We start from the raw sequence: 20,065 nt of genomic DNA, 5'->3' as shown, positions 1-20,065 counted from the left end.
ACACACACACACACACACACACACACACACACACACACACACGTGGAAATACTGACTAGTCCCTTCCATTCTGTCTTTAAAATTTAGCAAGGGGCCAAACAGCCTGGCAACAATGCTGGCATGAATTTTTCATGGATTACCCGTGGCTAGCTTCTTACAGGATGTGCTGTAACATCAGGTTGAAGGCATGCTCAGCCAAGAAAGTGAAGTGGGAGCTGTCAGGTGAGAGGGGAGGAGTATTATCCTCTCACCCACCCCAAATGAGCTTGTCAGAGGACCAGTCTCGGTCAAGAGCACTCAAACCAAATCTTGGTCCCTTCTCTACCTCTCACTTTAATAGATAAAACTGCTTATGAATTATTGAACAACTATTAATAATCTAACAATTTAACAATTGATAACTACTATAACTAATAACTATTTAGTAATTTAATAGTTCATAATAGACATCTGTAAATTATTCATAACTGTCAAGCATCCCCAGTGGATTCTTGGTTGTTTGTGAGTTTAAGAGGAAGAACTAATTCCATTTCCTATAAAAACCCCAAGTGTCAGGATTTGATTCCTCTTAACAAGATATCAACAGAGGGAGACTGGCGGGCTATCAATCCTTGCCCCCTTTTCTTGCCCAGAAAAGCTCTTAGAACTTTCCAGCAGCCATGCTAATGGGGGAACAAATAACTGTGGCCTTCCTGCAGCAGTTCTCTTCTAGCTAACTCAATCTCTGATGCAACAGACTCTCCATATGTACACACTGCCAATATCCTCCTGTGTGAAATGGGAGCTGTCAAAAATCTGGAACGAAATCTATACTCAGAATTAGTTGGCTGGACCCCTTTGTAGTTCACAAGCATGATGATTGGATGCTCAAGCCCATATGTGAGGCGCGCCTCGCTCAAACCTTGTTACAGCGTCGGCACAGCACCATCTGACGCACAAAGGAAAAAAAACTAATTGGCCTAATATCAAATCCTCCTGGTTTATGTTCAGCAACTAAATTACTCGATCACTTATGAACTAATGCTTGAGATTTTGAAACTGTGGATTTATATTTTCCATATTTCCTTAAATTCAACTTGATTATTTGTGGATGGACTCTTTCCTCTTTTTCTAAAGTTATTATATTTTTCTCTAAAAACTGGAAGATATTACTTCTTAGATCTTTTAACCTGAGCTTAAGAATACTTGTGAAAGAATTATCTAAATTTTTATTGCATTTTTTGTTGTTGTTGAGAGAGTCTTTCTCTGTTGCCCAGGCTGGAGTGCCGTGGTGGGATCTTGGCTCACTGCAGCCTCCGCCTCCCAGGTTCAAGTGATTCTTGTACCTCACCCTCCTGAGTAGCTGGGATTACAGGCGTGCACCACCACACCTGGTTAATTTTTGTATTGTTTAGTAGACATGGGGTTTCGCTCTGTTGGTCAGGGTGGTCTCAAACTCCTGGCCTCAAATGATCTACCTGCCTCAACCTCCCAATGTGCTGGGATTACAGGCATGAGCTACCACACTTGGCCCAAAATTTTATTACCTTAAATCTCAGATCTTAAATTTGAATTCTCAAAATTAAGCACATCAAAACAGCTGAAACACTCATTCAAAAAACTAACTTCACGCAATGCAAGATATACATCTGTTGTATTAGTTTATAAGTTCTCAAGTGCAAGAATGTGTCTAATCTTTATTACATTTCTTAAAAATCATACTGACAAACAGATGGTCAGAATCATTTAAAAAAATCGAACATAGAAATTTGTGAATAAGTTCTAACTCTACCCTGTCCAATAGGGTAGCCACTATCACATATGATGGAATGGTTTGGATATTGGATATGTGAATCTACTTTTTCAACTGTAAGTTTTATAAAATCTAGATACAGATCAAGTACTTCTAATGAAAATTTAGCATCCTATTGAGGATATAAAGTATGCACAGAATTTCAAAGACTTAATCCAGATGAAAAGAATATAAAATCTCATTCACAATTTTTTAACATTGGTTATGTATTGAAATGAAAATGTTTTAGGTTGGATTAATTCAAATTAATTTCCACCTGTTTCTTTTAATTTCTTAAGGTAGCTACAAGAAAATGTTAATATGTGGCTCATGTTATAATTTTATTGGACAGCACTGCTCTAGCTAGCTAAATATTGAGGGGTAACTGACAACAATAGCATATTATTCATTTATTGTCAACATGTATTAGTACATCTTTTGTAGCTATTGTAGGATTACAATGTTAATTATTTTCCCACACTCCTTTCATTCTATGTCTAAATATTAAACAAATATGGGAACTGAATGGCTGATGGCTATCCTAAGAAACAAAGGTGATTTATTCTACTACTGCCAGTGGGCAGTAGTAAATGTCAGTCATTCCAGTCACTCCCATACAACCTGGCTCTTGGCTGGGCACAGATACATAAAAGACAGCAACAGCATTGCTAAGAGGAATCAGGAGTTATACCCACATTAGCCATCTTAACCAAATATACAGCATTCACAAAGGGGGCCACTGAGTATGACACATGAAGACAAAATCCCAGTCTTACTGAGAGCCATGAAAAGGCCTTTTGCAAATGATGTATTCTGGAGTACAGGTAGCATTTGAATTTTATTATAGACCCAGTCACATCTATGTTTCATCTCTATTTCCGGTTATTGAGAAATTCCCAGGTTCTTTTTTCTTACCCATCAGAAAGGTTATAGACATCATCAGATATGTCCCCTTCTTCTCTTTGTGTCCCATTATACAAGATGGCACACGAGTACATCACACAACCCACCAGCCACCACTTCAGAAGCTTGTGGGGCTTTTATGCCTGTTTATTCATTTTGGCAAATATTTTTTAGGGTCTACCCTCTGTCAGGCTCTGTTTCAGGTACCGGTGTGATGTGACAGAAAATAAGGAAAATACAGATCATTGACGCTTATATTGTTTCTGTATCTTTTTATGATTTCACAGAACTCTATAATTTCCTGAAAACAAATTAGTAACACATACTTTTTAATTACGCAATGTTTGAAATATGAAAGAAGATATAAAGAAAAATGCAATGAATAATCATGTACCTATCCCTCTTGAATTCCATATCCTATTTCTTCCCACCTTGACCCCACTAAATTAATGTCTATTAGGTCTGTGCATTTCCTTATGCTTTTACTACATAGCCACATATCCCTAAGCAATATATGGTTTGATATGTTTTTACATTGTATATTGACAGGATTTGGCTGTGTCCCCTCCCAAATCTCAACTTGAAATTGTATCCCCCAGAATTCCCACATGTTATGGGAGGGACCCAGGGGGAGGTAACTGAATCATGGAGGCCATTCTTTCCCATGCTATTTTCATGATAGTGAATTAAGTCTCACAAGATCTGATGGGCGTATCAGGGTTGCCACTGTTGCTTCTTCCTCATCTTTTCTCTTGCTGCTGCCATGTAAGAAGTGCCTTTTGCCTCCTTGATTCTGAGGCCTCCCCAGCCATGTGGAACTGTAAGTCAAATTAAACCTCTTTTTCTTCCCAGTCTTGTGTATGTCTTTATCAGTGGCATGAAAATGGACTAATACATATATACATAAGTGTGTTTTGAATAGGTGTTTTTAAAAACTTACCGAAGGTTGAAATAAGCAATTATCTCTGACTACACCAGAAACCTCATCAATTTACCAAGTTTGCTGATAAAAATATATTTTCCTTTTTACTCACCACCCAAGTGACATATAAATTAGTATAAATTTAAATATTGAATATAATTACATATGTGCATGTAGACAGCAGACAGAGTTCACACCTAGAATAATAAAAAAGAAGTTCAGTGTGTTCCATAATCATTAAAAATATTGAAGGGAACTTGGAAATCACTTGCATACATGGGGGCATTTTTCTAAACTAAACTTTAAATTGGAATTTTTGAATGCTGCAAAACATACAAAAAGGTTTACGATGAAATGTAAGCCTCCTCCTGTTCTCACCCACAAGCCACTCAGTAACCTCCCCACAGGTAACCAGTATAACTTCTTATGTATATATCCAGAAACATTACACACAGACAAGCAACCATGAATATATTAATATTTTTATCCTCTGTTTAATGGAAATGGTAGCACCTTGCTATTTTCATTTGATAGTACAGCTTATAGACCTTTTTATATTGATACATATGAGCTGCCTTATTCTTTTTAATGGCCACATCCATTGTATAGGTGTGTCATGCTTGACTTAGCCTGCCCCATTGATGAAGAGGTTGTTTCAAATCATACTGGGAAGACTCCCTGCATACATTTCACAATGTTCAAGAATATCCACAACACATACCCCGGGAAATAGGATTCTTGAGTCAGAGAGAGAGAGGTAGATAGAGATAACATATTTTGGTAGCTATTACAAAAGTGTCCTCCATACAAGTTACACAATTTAATTCACACCAGACATTTATAAGAGTATCTTTTTCCCACCCCCTTTGCCATTGTAATGCTCTATGTGTTATGTTCATCAAACTACGTGGTAAATGGTATCTCAATGAGGTTTTAATTTACAAATTTGTTTTAAGTGCTTAACAAATCCTGAATTTTAAAAGGAATAAGCATAACTTAAAACAATACAGGCAGGGCATAGTGGCTTATACCTGTAATCCCAGCACTTTGGGAGGCCAAGATGGGCGGATCACCAGAGCTCAGGAGTTTGAGACCAACCTGGGCAACATGGCAAGACATTGTCTCTACAGATAATACAAAAATTAGCCGGGCATGGTGGCATATGCCTGTAGTCCCAGCTACTTGAGAGGCTGAGGTAGGAGGATTGGTTGGACTCAGAAGGTCGAGGCTGCGGTGGGCTGTGATCATGCCACCACACTGCAACCTGAGCAATGCAGTAAGATCCAGTCTCAAAAAAATAAAAAAATATAAGCGAAGAGATATAAGAAGCCTAAAGAATGAAACACTGAGTTTGTTAAAACGAAGGTGCTATAAAACTCAAGGCATGACACTATCCCATAAAGAGGTTTATAAGTTTCATCTGGATAATAAAGACAAATATCTATTTACAATATTGCCCAACCTCTTATATAAACTAATTCAGATTGTTGACACACATCCACGCCTTATAAAAACTCAGGGTGGGTTCTCGCATATAGAGAGAACCACCCAGCGCTGGTCTGAAGTTCAACTACTCGGAAATATCAGTACTATACATGAGTGGCTGATGTAGGCTACATAGCATTCCCAGACTTAACTGGTAAAAAAGATGAAGAAAAGAAAGGAAGATGAAGGAAAATTTAAGGGTAAAAGAAAGTGGTTCTTCCCAATGTCACACACACCCTTATTGACCCCGTGATTGTCCCCTCTTTCAGATCAACAGTGGGGGAGGATCCTGTGGATACCAAGATCCATGAGTGTTCATGTCCCTGACACAGAATGGCATGATATTTTCATATAATTTGTGGACATCCTCACATAGACTTTAAATCATCTCTAGATTCCTTATAGTACTTAATACAATGTAAATGCTATGTATATTTACATTGTATTATTGTTTACATTGTATATTATTTACATTGTATATTGTTTAGGGAATAATGAAAAAAGTCTGTTTGTGTTCACTACAGAGGTGATTTTTTTCTGAGTATTTTTTACCCACCGTTGGTTGATTCCACAGATGCCGAACCCATGGATACGGAGGGCTAACTGTATTCTTGACATTTCCTAAGACCTGCGCTTGAGTGTTCTCACCACAAAAAGTTGTAACTGTGTAAGGTGATGAGTATGTCATCTTTATTGCGATAATCATTTCACTATATATACATATATCAAAACATCGCATTGTATACTTCAAACACATACAATTTTTATTCTTTAAGTATACCTCAATAAAGCTGAAAAAATTAATTAAATAAGTAACCATAAAAAAATAAAAATAAAATGAGCTACCTCTCAAAAAAAATAAATAAATAACAGTGGAGGTAGAGCTGGGTCACCCAGATTCTAAACCAGGGCTTGGCTCAAGTGGATGCTGTCAAGTTGCTTGAGCCCCATGGCCTCTGGCTCCTTGTCTATTAAAATGAAAAGGTTGAAGTAGAGTTTTAAGGTCCTTCCCAGCTGAAAGACACTGCTGGTACTACTGATTAATAGATGATGAGTGGCTTTTCCAAGACTGAAAAGGCTTCACTTGCCTTCATTCTAACATGCATTTGCCGGGCACAAGGCTATAGCCTGAGGGTGGTCAATAAACACTGAAGCCAAAGAACAGAGATTTCTACAAGCATTAAGTAAAGGCACTGTAACCTCAGGATCTGGCCAGGGTCCGCGGACAGGCATATCTGTTTGATCACATACCGTGACTGAGAGGGATGAGACAAAACAATCTGAAATCCAGTGTCAATAAGGTCGATGAGGATTAAAATCAATGGGACAAGAAACTCACTAAGCTTAAGATCCTTGCAATGGAAGTGGTTATTGCACATCTAATCACATCTACCATTAAGCCAAGAGAAACCCTCCACTAATGAGCTTTCACATCATCAGCTACAATGCCTGTGATGGGGCAACTGGTCCTAAGGACGCCCTGTAGAGGTGTACACCTACAGGAATGAAAAGCAAGGAGGTTCAGAAAACAAGAAGATCATATGTAGAACTCAAAATCCAGCAAAATGGAAGTCACCAGAAAATATCCAAATCAAGATATAGGCATAATAATGGTCATTTTTATCAAATACAGAAATTCCATCGGCCAAAAAACAGACACTAAATGAAAAAAGGGACTTGGTGCAGAAAAAACATTGAAGAAACAAAACTGAAGACCTAAAATAAGAAGGTTGTCAGTTGGCCAAGCACTATTTTCCACTTAGGAATTAATTATTTATTTGCTTAATAAATGTTTATTATTGTAGACATTTTGTTATACTTAGCTACCTTCCTGCTACCTGTCATCAAGTTATTTTATTGTTCATTAACTGGTCCCACCCAAAAGAGCAAACAAAGAAAAAAATTAAAACTCCTGGAAGTTGATCTTACTCATGTAAGTAACAGCAGTAAAAGATCATGTGACATCATGCAAGAGGCAGGAAGAGGAAAAACTGAAATTGAGCCTTGTGGAGAATCAATAGATTCCATTTGTCCATCATTTAAGAGCCTGTGTGGCTGTTAACTCCACTGATACTCCCTAGAGCTCTGGTCACTTGACCTGGCCTTAATGTCCCACCGAGGAGCTGGCTTGTTCATTTCCAACTTCCTACCTCTGGGCCTCCTGAACTCTGATTCCCCACCTGGAGCAGGTATCCACAAGCAGACATGTCTGGTACCGTGACACACATGCTCTCAGCCTCACCCCTAATTTCAGCCATGTCTGGGTGGACCATTGTGTGGTCCAAGAGGCTTCAGCTCACTTCAAGATGATCATATCTTACATATACCTCACAGCCTCAGTTCTTCCCAAGGGCGTCCCCAAAACCACAGAGGCTACTGAGAGATGCCTGGGCCTGTCCACATGCGCAGTTCACAAGTGCAGGAGAATGAACATTCTCAGAGCCAACGCCCGACAAACAGGGGAGACAAGCTGATGGCAAACGCTGTCCTGGCCTCCTGGCCTCACTGCTGACAATTCTGAAGCCTCCTCAGAAGTCAGCTGGGTTGAACTGCCATGGCTCACAGCAGTGACCTCAACCATACATCTGTCTTAGTCAGCTCAGGCTGCCATAACAAAATATGACAGACTGGGTGGCTCAAAAAGCAGAAATTTAATTTCCCACAGTTCTGGAGACTAGGAGTCCAAGGGCAGGACCGGGGCCTGGCAAGGGCTCTCGGTTGTCTTGCAGACAGCTGCTTTCTCACTCTGGCCTCACATGGCCTTGCCTCAGTGCATGCGCATGGGGAAAGAGAAAGAGGACAAGCTCTCTGGTGTTTCTTCTCATGCAGACATTAATTCCGCTGGGCAGGGACCCACCCTCAGAACCTCATTTCACTTTAATTACTTCCTTAGAGGCTCCACATTGAGGGATCAGGACTTCAACGTATGAGCTTGGTGGGGACACATTCAGTCTATAACAGCATCCTTACTCCTTCCCTGCCACAGTCTCCCCATTCCCTCACTCTGACTTCCTAGAATCACCTCCCAAATAAATCACCCACACATAAAGCTTCTCCTCGGGCTCTGCTTTGAAGATCCCAGCTAAAATAGCGTGTCTCCTGACATTGCACTCTAATGCCACCCAGCCAGATGTCCTCTGCCAATCTAATACTAATCCCCTCCCCAGGCTCATCTTCTGTTCTCAACCCCCTCCCAATTTAACCCACCCATCACCTAGACTTTAAGTTCACCATCAAGTTATTCAACACATACATTTACTGGGTTCCTATTACAAGCCAGGATCCTAGTGCAAATGCTCACAGGTCTCAGCCAGTTAACGTGTCGGGGGTTAATGTGCCAAGTGGACCAAGGTCCCTTGTGTCGTGTGCCCAGTGGCACCAAGTTCCATAATTTTCATTTAAAAATGGAAATTTTTTATTTACATTGAAATAAGGATCCATTTTTATTTTGTCTCATTTTAGCTTCACTTTGTTTTATAATGATGTAAAACATGCACATGGTTTCAAAGTCAAATATACCAAAAAGGTACATTCAGAAAAGACTAATTTGCATCCTTTCCACCTGCTTTCCCCTTGCCCTTCATGGGTAATTATTTATTAGTTTTTTTGTTTATTCCTCCACTTAAAAATATATAAGCAAAGTATCCCAATTTTTAAATGTTAGTAACTAATTAAATCTATTCATCATACGACACAGATCACACCATCATCTTAGAGCTTCTAGTTTGACACATCTGTACAAATTTTGGGGAGGCAGCAGGAAACAAACACAGCCCCTAAGTTCTCAGAGCTCTCAGCCAGAGTGAGAGGCACTTACCACACAGCATGACAAGTGCACCAATAGGGTGGGGGGAAGAGCAGCGGCCCCAAAGATGGCTACATCCTCATCCCTGGAATTTATGAATGCTCAAGGGAGAAGTGAAGGTTGCAGCTGGGATTAAGGTTACTAATCCGATTACCATTGATCATACGCATGGGCCCAAAGTAATCACAGGGTCCTTAGATGTGGAAGAAGGAAGCAGAGGAGTTCAGAGTCAGAGAGACATTTGAAGATGCTGGCTTTGAAGATGGAGGAAGGGGCCACAAGCCAAGGAATGCAGGTCACCTCTAGAAGCTGGAAAAGATAGGAAAAGAGGTTTTCCCCTAGAGCTTCCAGAAGGAACACAGCCCTACTGACACTGTGATTTTTAGCTCACTGAGACCCACTAAGTTTAAAGCCACTAAGTTTATGGCAATTCGCTACAGCATCAGTGGGAAATTAACACATGGGATAAACCCGGGATGCCAGTCTTGGGGGAACACAGGGTATCAGGAAAGGCTTCCCACAGAAGATGACATTTGGCCAAGTCCTAAAGGATGCACCAGGTTTGTAGGGTAGGAGCTCCAAAAGGAAGTATCAGATCAAAAGGTCTTGTGGTATTCAGGGAATTTTAAGGCATTTAAAAATGGCAAAATCTTAATTCCTTCAGCAATTTTTTTTTAGATGGAGTCTTGCTCTGTCACCCAGGCTGGAGTGCAGTGGTACAATCTTAGCTCATTGCAACCTCTGCCTCCAGGGTTCAAGCAATTCTCCTCCTGCCTCAGCCTCCTGAGTAACTGGGATTATAGGTACCTGCCATCAGGCATGACTAATTCTTGTATTTTTAGTAGAGAAGGGTTTCACCATGTTGGACAGGCTGGTCTCAAACTTCTGACCTCAAGTGATTCAACCACCTCAGCCTCCCAAAGTGCTGGGATTATAGGAGTAAGCCACAGTGCCCAGCAGCAATTTCTCAAATGATTCTCTTAGGAATGCTATTAGCTAATTCGCTTCATTTTACAGAGCCTGAATAAGAGACTTGGAGAAGTTGAGAAACCTCAAAAAGTTACACAGTTCTGGGTTTCTCTGTTTTCATTTGTGAAATAAGGAAGTTAGATTAGGTGAACCATAAGCCTATCCATGACTACTTACCAGATAAACTCAGATATGTAAGAAATATAACAGTTCTCATTTTTGCCATATAAACCTGGCTCTCGTCCCCCATACCACTGGACTAGAAGAAAATTTGATCTTGGGTATTACTGATGCATATACACGCCGTGTACCCTGGCCAAGGTTATGCCAAGGTCCTGGGGTCTCTAAAGCATCTATGCATCAAGGAAGCCCCTGGGGGCTTATCCTCTGGTTCTCAGTGATTACAGTTAAGATGTCCATTTTCCTAGCCGGCATTAGGTCCAGTGGTTCTGATGCCTCTAGGGTCTCATGCTCTGTGGCAAGGCTGGGAGTCCATATTCCTAGATGCATCCTAAACAGAATGAACATGGTGCCATCTCCTCCATGGTACCACCACATCCCTAGCACATTGTTTCCATGGTAACTGTTTTCCAGGTTCCTAGAATCTCCCTCCCATTACTCCCCTCTGCATCTCAAAGGCTCTTATTTCCATCCATCAGAAACACTTGGGGACATCTCTGCAGAGCTTCACCTTTTACAGAAGAAAGGAAGAGCTGCCGTCTTCCAGCAATTTTTTCTGCCTCCCTAATCAGATCAGAGAGGACAATAGGGAATAAAAGAAGACTACATCATTAATATCTCAATGAACTATGCTGGCACACCTATGTTGCAGAAACAGGGATGATAATTTTTGTTTTTTCTCAATAGGGAAAAACACTACTTCAGCATTTGTGGCCATAAAATTAACTTATTAAAAGATATTATCCCCAAAATAATAATAGTCTCTCAGTATCATATAATCCAAACACAAGGTCATGTCTGCTTGGTGGTTGCTGAGCCACAGAAATACCCTAATCTTGCTAGATTGTGTGAGAAGGATGTAAAAATGGCACCATAATATTCTGGGGATTCTCTGATAGCAAAGGGAAGGAAAATAATTGAGATCAGAATGGGGAAACTCAGAGTCAGTCAGCAAGCATTTTGCTTTGAGGACTTTTCCATCTTGCTCAAGGAGTTGTTAATGCTACACACTGAAATATTCAGGATTCCTTCTTGGTGAAACAATAAAGTAGTTTCTCCCTGTCTCTCAAAGTAATAATTACAATAATGATTGTATTAGTCTATTCTCATGCTACTAAAAAAGACATATGTGAGACTGGGTAATTTATAAAGGAAAGAGGTTTAATTGATTCATGGTTCCACTGGACTGGGGAGACCTCAGGAAACTTGCAATCATGGCAGAAGGGGAAGCAAACACTTCCTTCTTCACATTGCAGCAGAAAGGAGAAGAATTAGTAAAAGGGGGGAAAGCCCCTCATTAAATCATCAGATCTCATTAGAACTCACTCACTATCATGAGAACAGCAGCATGGGGGTAACTCTCCTATGATTCAATTACCTCCCACCAGGTCCCTTTCATGACACATGGGGATTATGGGAACTACAATTCAATATGAGATTTGGGTGGGGACACAGGCAAACCATATCAATAATAATAATAGCAACCATTTTGCTCTTGCCAAGGAGATCTATTCCAGCCTAGAAAGAAAGTGCTCTCCCCACTCCCCATTCAGAATAAGCTCAACATTATTCACAAAGCAGCTCACCTCTAGTTGAATGCTTACCTGCCACCACCCCATAAAGAAATTGGGCCCTTGCCCATTGATGGCCAGTGTGTCATCTGAATTTTTACCCTCTGCCAGGCAGGGCAAGGAGAGAACATGTCATCTGACATGTAGACACCTCTGCCTGATCACCATATCTCATAAGAATTGATTAAGCCTCTTCCTCCTGTTCCTCCCAGCCCTGCTGCCATCCCTCCTTGTTTCAGGATTTCTGAGCTTTTCCCTGATATTTGGCATATCTGTCCAAGTACCCAACTCTAACTGTACACACCTCCTGCATGAATGATCATTATTCACTGGCAACAAAGGCCATCAAACTTCCTGCCATCACCTTGCCAGGAGTAGCCTCCACTCTTTGAACTTCATATTGGAGCATTCCCATTGTTAATGCTGACGGTAAGCCTCATGAATTATTCAACAGCTTCTTTATCTAGGCTGGCAAAGAACAGTGTGTTCTGATCAGAGGCTGTAGTGTCCTGATCAAACAGGACTCATCCACCCATTGCCTTCCAAATTTTCTCTATGGGTACCAGCAGTCGCCTCCAGATATAAGCCCAAATCCCTGGTCACAGCTGCTGGTTCAGGAACCAGCAATTTCTCCCAAGGGGGCCAGCTAGGTTCTGGCTTATGCTCTATCTCATTAGATGGCGGAGGAGGGTAAGGGTCACCATCACCCCTCTTTGCTCTAAGAGCAAATCCTCTCACTCACCCAAAAGGTCCAGAATTGCAGTGCTTAGCATTTCCTGGAGTGGGAAGACTGAGAAAGTTGAAGCAAGCTCCCCAAACACACCACAATCTGATTGAAACCCACGATCTGTGTCAGAGTGGCAATTTAATGACCTACAACTCTCTGGTGGAGATCATGTTCCTGGGTTGTGGGTTTTCATTCACTGTGAGAGGGTCTCTTCCACTTGGTCAAAGATTAATGAGGTTCCCGGCCGGGCACAGTGGCTCACACCTGTAATCCCAGCATTTTGGGAGGTCAAGGTGGGCAGATCACCTGAGGTCAGGAATGCGAGACCACCCTGGCCAACCTGGCAAAACCCCATTTTTATTAAAAAATTAGACAGGTGTGATGGTGTACACCTGTAATCCCAGCTACTCAGGAGGCTGAGGCAGGAGAATTGCTTGAACCTAGTAGATGGAGGTTGCAATGAGCCAAGATGATTGCACCACTGCACTCCAGCCTTGGTGACAGAGAAAGACTCCATCTCGAAAAAAAAAATGCTTAATGAGGTTCCTTCAAGATGGAACTAGCAGCCCCTAGGGATCCATTCGGTCTCATTAACAACATGTGAGGTTCACAGGGCAAGACAGAAATGAACCACATTTCACAGATGAGGAAACTGTCATAAGCCCAGGAGTGCATAACAAGTCCATAACAGCCATGTCCTGACTCCTGTCCCAATGCTCTTCCCAGAATTCCAGTCCCAGCTGGGTGCAGTGGCTCATGCCTGTAATCCCAGCACTTTGGGAGGCCGAGGCAAGAGGATCACTTGAGCCCAAGAGTTTGAGACCAGCCTGGTTCAACATAATGAGACCCCGTCTCTTTTCAATAAATAAATAAATAACAAAACTTCAGTCCCCCTTCCTTCCTTCCTTGGTTCTCCTTCTCCAACACAGATTCCACACAAATCCTTCTCCAAAGTACAGAAAACATCAGGCCTTTTTGCTTGATTTTCCTTTGTTTTTTGTTTTTCCAGATTTCTGTACAATTTACATTCTCTACATGCCTGAATTCCTTGGAGAGGGCAAATCTGCACATAACTCACAGAAATAAAGGTGATATAAAACTCATATAAGAACCTAACGATGGGACCTGTATGCAAGATACACCCTGCCAGCCAGCTACCTCTGCTGGACTGAAATTATATCTCTCAGCTTTAAAGTCAGCAGATGATAGGGAAGAATGTACTAGAAACTATTGTTTATTTTTCATCTAGTCTATTGGAGCTGTTTTCAACTCATTTAAAAAACTTTTTAATTTGAAAAAGTCTTAATCATGAGCTTTAAACTGATCAACAACAAAACTCACAATTAGGTTCTTTAGATAAATCAGGAAGTGCCTGTAAGAACCCATCTACCTAGACCATTCTGGGACTTTCAACAAGAAATAGTTACCACTTGGAATTTCCTCATCTCCTTTCACATCCACCGACAGTCTTGCTTCCTGCAGCACCTGGGTTCATCAATACCCCATAACATGAGCACCATGAGCATCCAGTCCAAGGGGAAAACAAAAAGGAACAAAATAAGAGAAGACAAGCATTGCTATCGGGACTCTGGAATTCAATCTGGCCCTTAGTGTCCTTCTCTATAATTACCGAGGGATCCCCAAGGGAAGCAGAACACCTGTCTAGGAAATTACCGTGATCAGTAGAGGTGCGTTTGGTTTTCCTGCATTTTACTTCTTTAAGAATTTGCACTTTGGTTTAGGGAAAATCCCTCAAAAAGACATGATGTTCTTATTTTGATAATAAAGACTGCCTACCAGGGTGGGAAAACTGTTTGGTTTCAAATTCCTATTGCAAACAGAAAGGCTAGGAAGCTGAGTTTCACAATCTTCCTGAGCCCAAAGTCCTGAGTTTCAGTTGCGCCTTTTATGCTACACATTTCTGAGAAAGGAATCTCAATATGTTGATCAGGAAAAATAGCAAGTTTAAACGCCGTGTGCTGAGTGTTTGCCTAACAAATGTTTCATTCCACTGAGTCACTCTCCCAGAGCCACCTTCCTAGGTACCCTAGAAAAGACGTGAAGGAACTGTGTGCCAATTGGTGCAGCCAAACAATGAGAGCTTGAAAAAGTGCCTGGAGGTGAATCATTTCAAAACAGACCTCTGCCATGTTGAACTTCAACTGTGATTCCCTGTGAGCAGTTTAGAATGCGGAAACCCCAACATCTCTCTACCTTCGCAGGTGCACCTGTGTACAGGTCATGTGTGGGAGGTTAACTACAAAATGTCCAGTTGCTCAGTAAGACAGAGACGGTGAATGTCTGGGAGAATGTTTAAAATAGTAGAATCTGGACCACCCCAAAAGATGCTGGTTCTGCCTAAATAAACAAGAGGAACTAGAAATATCACATTGCACATTGACAGGCAAGGCTCCACCTATCTTTTCCCTCACTGCAAATAAGTAACAGATACCCAGACCTAGGTCTGACAGAGGAACTGTTAGCCTTGCATCTTAATATTGAGCAGACTCTTAAACAATCAAAAGAATTTCAAATTTGTTAATCCTTTGGGAAAGCACCAAACTATTTGCCATGCAGATGACAGAAAATAAAGCATTCATGGCAAAAAGGATTTCTCGTACAAATTATGGAGAAAATTCCAGGTGTGACCCAAACCAAAATATGTTGCCTGGCCAATTTTAAATAATTACATCTTGATCTTGACCTTAGCAGGAAGCCCAGGGGCGGAGAGCGTGTTGCCTGTGCATTGGTCAGGAAAGGAACCACCTTCAGAACCATTATTACCAAAGGAATTTAGAGAAATGTTCCTCTAAGGGGAAAGATAATAAAACAGAGAGCTCTGGTTTGGTTTCTTAAAAAGCCATTAAGTGGAACTAAAAGGCTCCTCTAAGATACGGGTCAGAAGCTCTACAAAAGAGACCCTCCTGAGGTTCACATCTCCTTCTAATTTGTTTCAGTGAAAAGAATGCAAAACATTGCATGGTAGCCCACGATATGCATTATGTTAAATAAAAGTGTACCTGAGTTGATTACATTTTAGCTGACTGACACATACCTTTGAAAGCTGCACAAGCAGGCCTCTTTGTCCTTGCCAAGACAGAAGGGATTTGAGGTGCCGTGATCCTCTAGTGCCTTAGAATACCACCATCTCGTCTTCTGTCTCTGGGAGCCCTAAGGCTCCAATCCAAGCTTGCCGCAGTTTGAATACTGCATTGTTTACCCATAGAGATCTTGCTGCCACCAAATTCCTATTTCCTAATTTCTGTCACAGTAAATAGTTTGATGGTTTTTTAAAGGAGTCACAAACATGAGATACTTTTAATTGTTCAAGAACCTGCTGGATATTAAGACGCAAGCTTTTCTGTTTCTCTATCAGACATTAGACAAGGATGGATCCTACTTAGGCCTCATTCCCAGCAACTCTTAGGATAATTCTTTAAAAAAAATCAGCGGGAATAAAGACATCACCCAAAAAATGAGTCCACTGTCAGTAACGTATCTTGTTAGACAACAGGCTACAATGGCATTGCATAGAGCTAAGTCCAGTTGATTAAATATGGATATATAAGTTGATTGAATCGATTCTATAAGAAATTACATTACAGGTTTTCTATTCATTTGAAATCATTTCTATAAAAAATTGAAAGATAGATCCAAGGTCAGAAACCAGTCCTTTCTTAAAAACTTGATCTGTATAAAAGAATAGATTTGACTTAAGTCATTCTATTTATATGTCTTTTCTAGGAATATCACCCACCAAAACCATAACAACCACTGGAAGCTGCATTTTCTAATTATGTTAACTGAGTCCCTGCTATATGGAGAGAAATAATGAAGCCAGGAGTTTCAGGTGGGCAGAATTCAGAACCAAATGGCTCTGGAAGCATATGACCACAAAGAACAGTACAGTGAGGTCAATCAAGTCAGACAAAACTGCAGATTCCTAAAAGGTTCATTTTTTCTCTTTATTAACCATGAGGAATTAATTAGGCTTATGGCCTAGACAAGTCAAGTCCTGCTGGATTTAGTTCTCAGCTCTGTCACCAGCTATGCAAATCGCTACTGTCCCAGATTCCTCAGAAAATTTGAGGCTTGGTAAGTTGCTCCCATCCTTCCCAATAGCAGGATTAGTAAACTTGTCTGTGGAAACTTTATGGCAATTAACAGAAAGGAAAAATCAGCATTTTATCACCATAAGCCTTCGCCCAGCTATGGGAGAAGGTGAGGACTAGACAGCCCTGGCAATATGGAATCTGGAGGAGAGTGGAGAGGAGCAGGGAGGCTCCTCTTTGGGGCCAAGCCCATGACAGCAGCCAACTAGCCATATCATAGCTGTGGCTTTGACTTCCAGCTCCACCTTGAAACCCTGACAGCATGATGACTAAATGAGTGTATCCAAACATTCCAGTCAGATAAAAGGGATCAATACTGGAATGCTCAGAGCTGGGAGGCAGCTACCATGAAAGCTAATCCAGATATGCTGCCCCAATATGTTCTACAACTGCCTGACTACACAGCAAAGCATTCAAAGGAGGTTAAACTAAAATACAGCAAGATATGGATGAGAGCAGGGATGAAGACTTACACTGGCTGGAGACAATCCATCACCAAGCAAATAAAGCCACCTAAAGCAATGACAGAGGTAAACAAAAATTAAATCTCATCACCATGATGGTAAGTAGCAGTTCACTGCTGAGGGTTCACTACTATTCAGGTCATGCTAACAGAGCTCAACTGTGCCAGAATCAATCCAGTAGGGATTGACTCAAAACCTGACAAAGCCACTTCTAAGAAAGCCAGATGCTTCGTAGACAGTCGTTAGATGGTATACCTACAGGTCAAGGGCCATGGAGAATTTGAATTGTCGAAAACGTCAAAGTCAAATGACAGAGTACAAGGGCAGCAGGGAAATGTCTGGTTAGAAAAAGGAGTCATCTCTTATTCATGAGGCTATCACTTGTGGAGGAGAAACTTAAAACCAAATAATTGGACCTTTTAAAAGTCATTGATAAGAATACACGAACCACCTCATGGAAAACATGGAATTAAATAAGAGCAACAACATCCTTTTTTATTTGAGAGAGAGAAAAAAAAAAAAAAAAAAAAAAAAAACATTAAACTGGAGGGGAGGGAAATGCCTGAATTCAAAGCTGAGATGGGAATTAGAAACCGGCTATTGTCAGGTAAAGGCTCCATGGTCATAAATAATTAAAACTCATGCAGCCAGTGGCTCCTCACCAATGGGAGGTCTCAGAAAACTAAGATGGGGGTTGGGGAGAACACCTGCAGGAGCAGCTGCTGGTCCACTAGTTCTCAAACTCTGATGCACGTTTGAATCCCCTGGAGTTTTATAAAAGTAGAGATTCCCAGGCTAGGGAACTCTGCGGATAAGACCCAGCCATTTGTACTTTTTAAAGTACACTGATCCAGGGTGTTGAAACCATTAAATCTGGCTGAGAGGAGTTATGCACTCATAACCATTTCCAGTTTCCCAGAAGAAACTGATGCAGCAAATTTAAAAGATGTTTTTTTTAAATAAGGAGAGGTTCTATCACTCAGGGAACACCTAAGCAGCACAGCCCCAGACTCCAGCTGCTCCACAGCTCCATCTGTAGCTCCCTCTCCACTGGAGCACATCTAGAAAAGCCCAGAGTAGGTTCTTGATCTCACCTCACTGCACTTACTGAAATGAACCCAAAATTCCCGTTAGAGATGGAGCAATGGGCTCACACACTGAACCTAGTGTTGATGTGGGCTCCAGTCCTTACCCTGCCATTTCCTATATAAGCTTAGACAAGTTCCCTAACCCATCTGAGCCTCAGTTGCCTCAGATCTCTCTCGGAAAGTTGTTTTGAGATTTAAGAGAGAATACATGTAAATCATCTTGCATAGTGGCACACAGGGCAGAGGACTAGTAAACGTTTATTTGTTCATTTGTTTAAGGGACTATGCTGCTGCCAGAGACTAGATTTGAATTGTCAGCCTCAAAAATCCCCTTGCCTTGTGATAGCTCTTCAAATCCTCTGCACAGCAATGTGTGTCTAACCCTGAGGCTGACCTTTGATGTCCCAGAAGGGTCCCAATCAGAAGGTCTGGATTCATGAATAGTATACACGAGCTAATCTGGTAGGATGTGGCATGATGATTTTGATGTCAAAGATCTTTCATGGTGCCTTGCACATTGCAGATGAATAACAATATTTGCAGGCTAGATTATTCAAAGACGACTTGGAGATAACCTGTGAATTTCATTTTAGGGTGATTCTCTTTTGCCTTCACATGCAATAAAAGTGACTGAAAAATGTGATCTTATACAAGTTGGAGCATTTTACTCCATCTGTTTAATTTCTGTATCTTTAAAATTAATTGATGGTTACTAACAGAACATAGAAGGAAACAGCAGAATGCAATTTAATAGTCCTGCCTCAGTGCTAGAGGAAAACTGCTCACAGCTAACTCTAACTCATAAAGCTCCAATTTTAGGGGGGAGAAAGTGGCATCCCCCTGCTTCTAGACAGGTGAGGGGAAATTGAGGATAAAAGATGGATAACACGCACTCCCTCAAGATGATACGCTCAGAACAGATTTGACAGCACAGAGAATAGCTCTGGCCTTCTGCTCTGCTGGCCAAACTGGCACAAGTACTGAAAAGATGAAGCAGGAAAAAGAAACTGAAACATTCTAGGCAACTCATAAATTCCTAGGTCTATCAGGGAGTCTAACAACCCATTAGGCAACTGGAAAAACAGGCAACTATCTGCACAGCTCTGCTTCATTTTCTCATGTCAATATCCAGCCTTACACAAAGATGCTCGGCAGAGACTGAGTCCCTCTTTCGCCATTTTGAACTATCATTCACTGAGAAGGGCATGAGGACACAGTTGCAGGTCAGTGAGGGTGGGTAGGACACCAGCTTGGGAAACTGAGTACAGGGAGGCAAGCCTGGCTGAGCAGGTCCAGGAAAGCCCACAGTGCTCAGCACAAAGGAAGAGAGAGCATCAGGAAGTACAGGGACTCACCCTCTCCCTGGAAAAGGGCTGAAAACCAATCACTGCGAATTTACCTTGTTCAAAGCTTCTTTTGTGACCACAATGGGCTAGATGGTCTCTGAGAAGACCTGGGAGGTGTATTTTACTAACAGAAACACTTTGATTTGTTTAAGTGGTAAAGCATGAAACCTGTGTGATGAAACAGCTGCTATTCTATTGACTGAACCCAAAATTCTCACCAGGAGGTAGCAATGGCATTCCGCACTGGACTTGGAGTTGATCTGGACCCCGCCTGTCATTTCCTAACCGTGTATTTGGACAAGTGTCCTAACTCATCTAAGCCTTGTTTCCTTAAATCTACCTAAGTGGCTTGTTGAGGCTTGAATGTGAGAATACATGTGAATCACCTTGTATAGTGACAGCACAGAGCAAGGGCCTCGTGAACATTCATTTGCTCATTCATTTAAGGGTCTGGGGTACTACCAGAGATGCTATCAGAGATGGAAAATGGGAAAAACTCCACTTCCCAGCCCTACTTTCCCCAGAACTCACCACCCAGATGTTAGTAAGTGTAATGTAAAAATAGCGTTCCATGGTCAAGTATGTATAGAAAAAGCTGGAGTCAACAACACTGAACTAGTTTGTTCACTTGCCCAACTTGCAGAGCCATTAATAAGCTAATGTGTGCTATGAGCTTCAGAGAAGACTTACGGTGAGGGAAATAAAACCTGCAGCATTTCTCA

At 41.3% G+C, this 20,065-nt stretch overlaps 1 protein-coding gene and 1 non-coding gene across 4 annotated transcripts in view; one reads left to right on the top strand and one right to left on the bottom strand.

The window, feature by feature from the left end:
- Positions 1 to 20,065, bottom strand: part of FRMD3 (FERM domain containing 3) — a 293,432-nt gene that overhangs the window by 202,129 nt on the left and 71,238 nt on the right. The window contains exon 1 of one of the 3 annotated variants that reach the window (XM_037731356.1): positions 15,389 to 15,518. The exons of the other annotated variants lie outside the window; for them this stretch is intronic. The gene's annotated coding sequence lies outside the window, so the exon portion shown is untranslated. Of the gene's footprint in view, positions 1 to 15,388; positions 15,519 to 20,065 lie in introns of those variants that run through there. 3 annotated transcript variants of the gene reach the window in all.
- LOC119468218 lies at positions 832 to 934 on the top strand. Its single transcript, XR_005196862.1, has one exon. It is a non-coding gene; the product is annotated as a small nucleolar RNA U13 (small nucleolar RNA).

The sequence above is a fragment of the Cebus imitator genome, unplaced genomic scaffold, assembly GCF_001604975.1.
Source record: "Cebus imitator isolate Cc_AM_T3 unplaced genomic scaffold, Cebus_imitator-1.0 Scaffold394, whole genome shotgun sequence".
Lineage (NCBI taxonomy): Eukaryota > Metazoa > Chordata > Mammalia > Primates > Cebidae > Cebus > Cebus imitator.
This window is presented reverse-complemented; position numbering and strand designations above follow the sequence as displayed.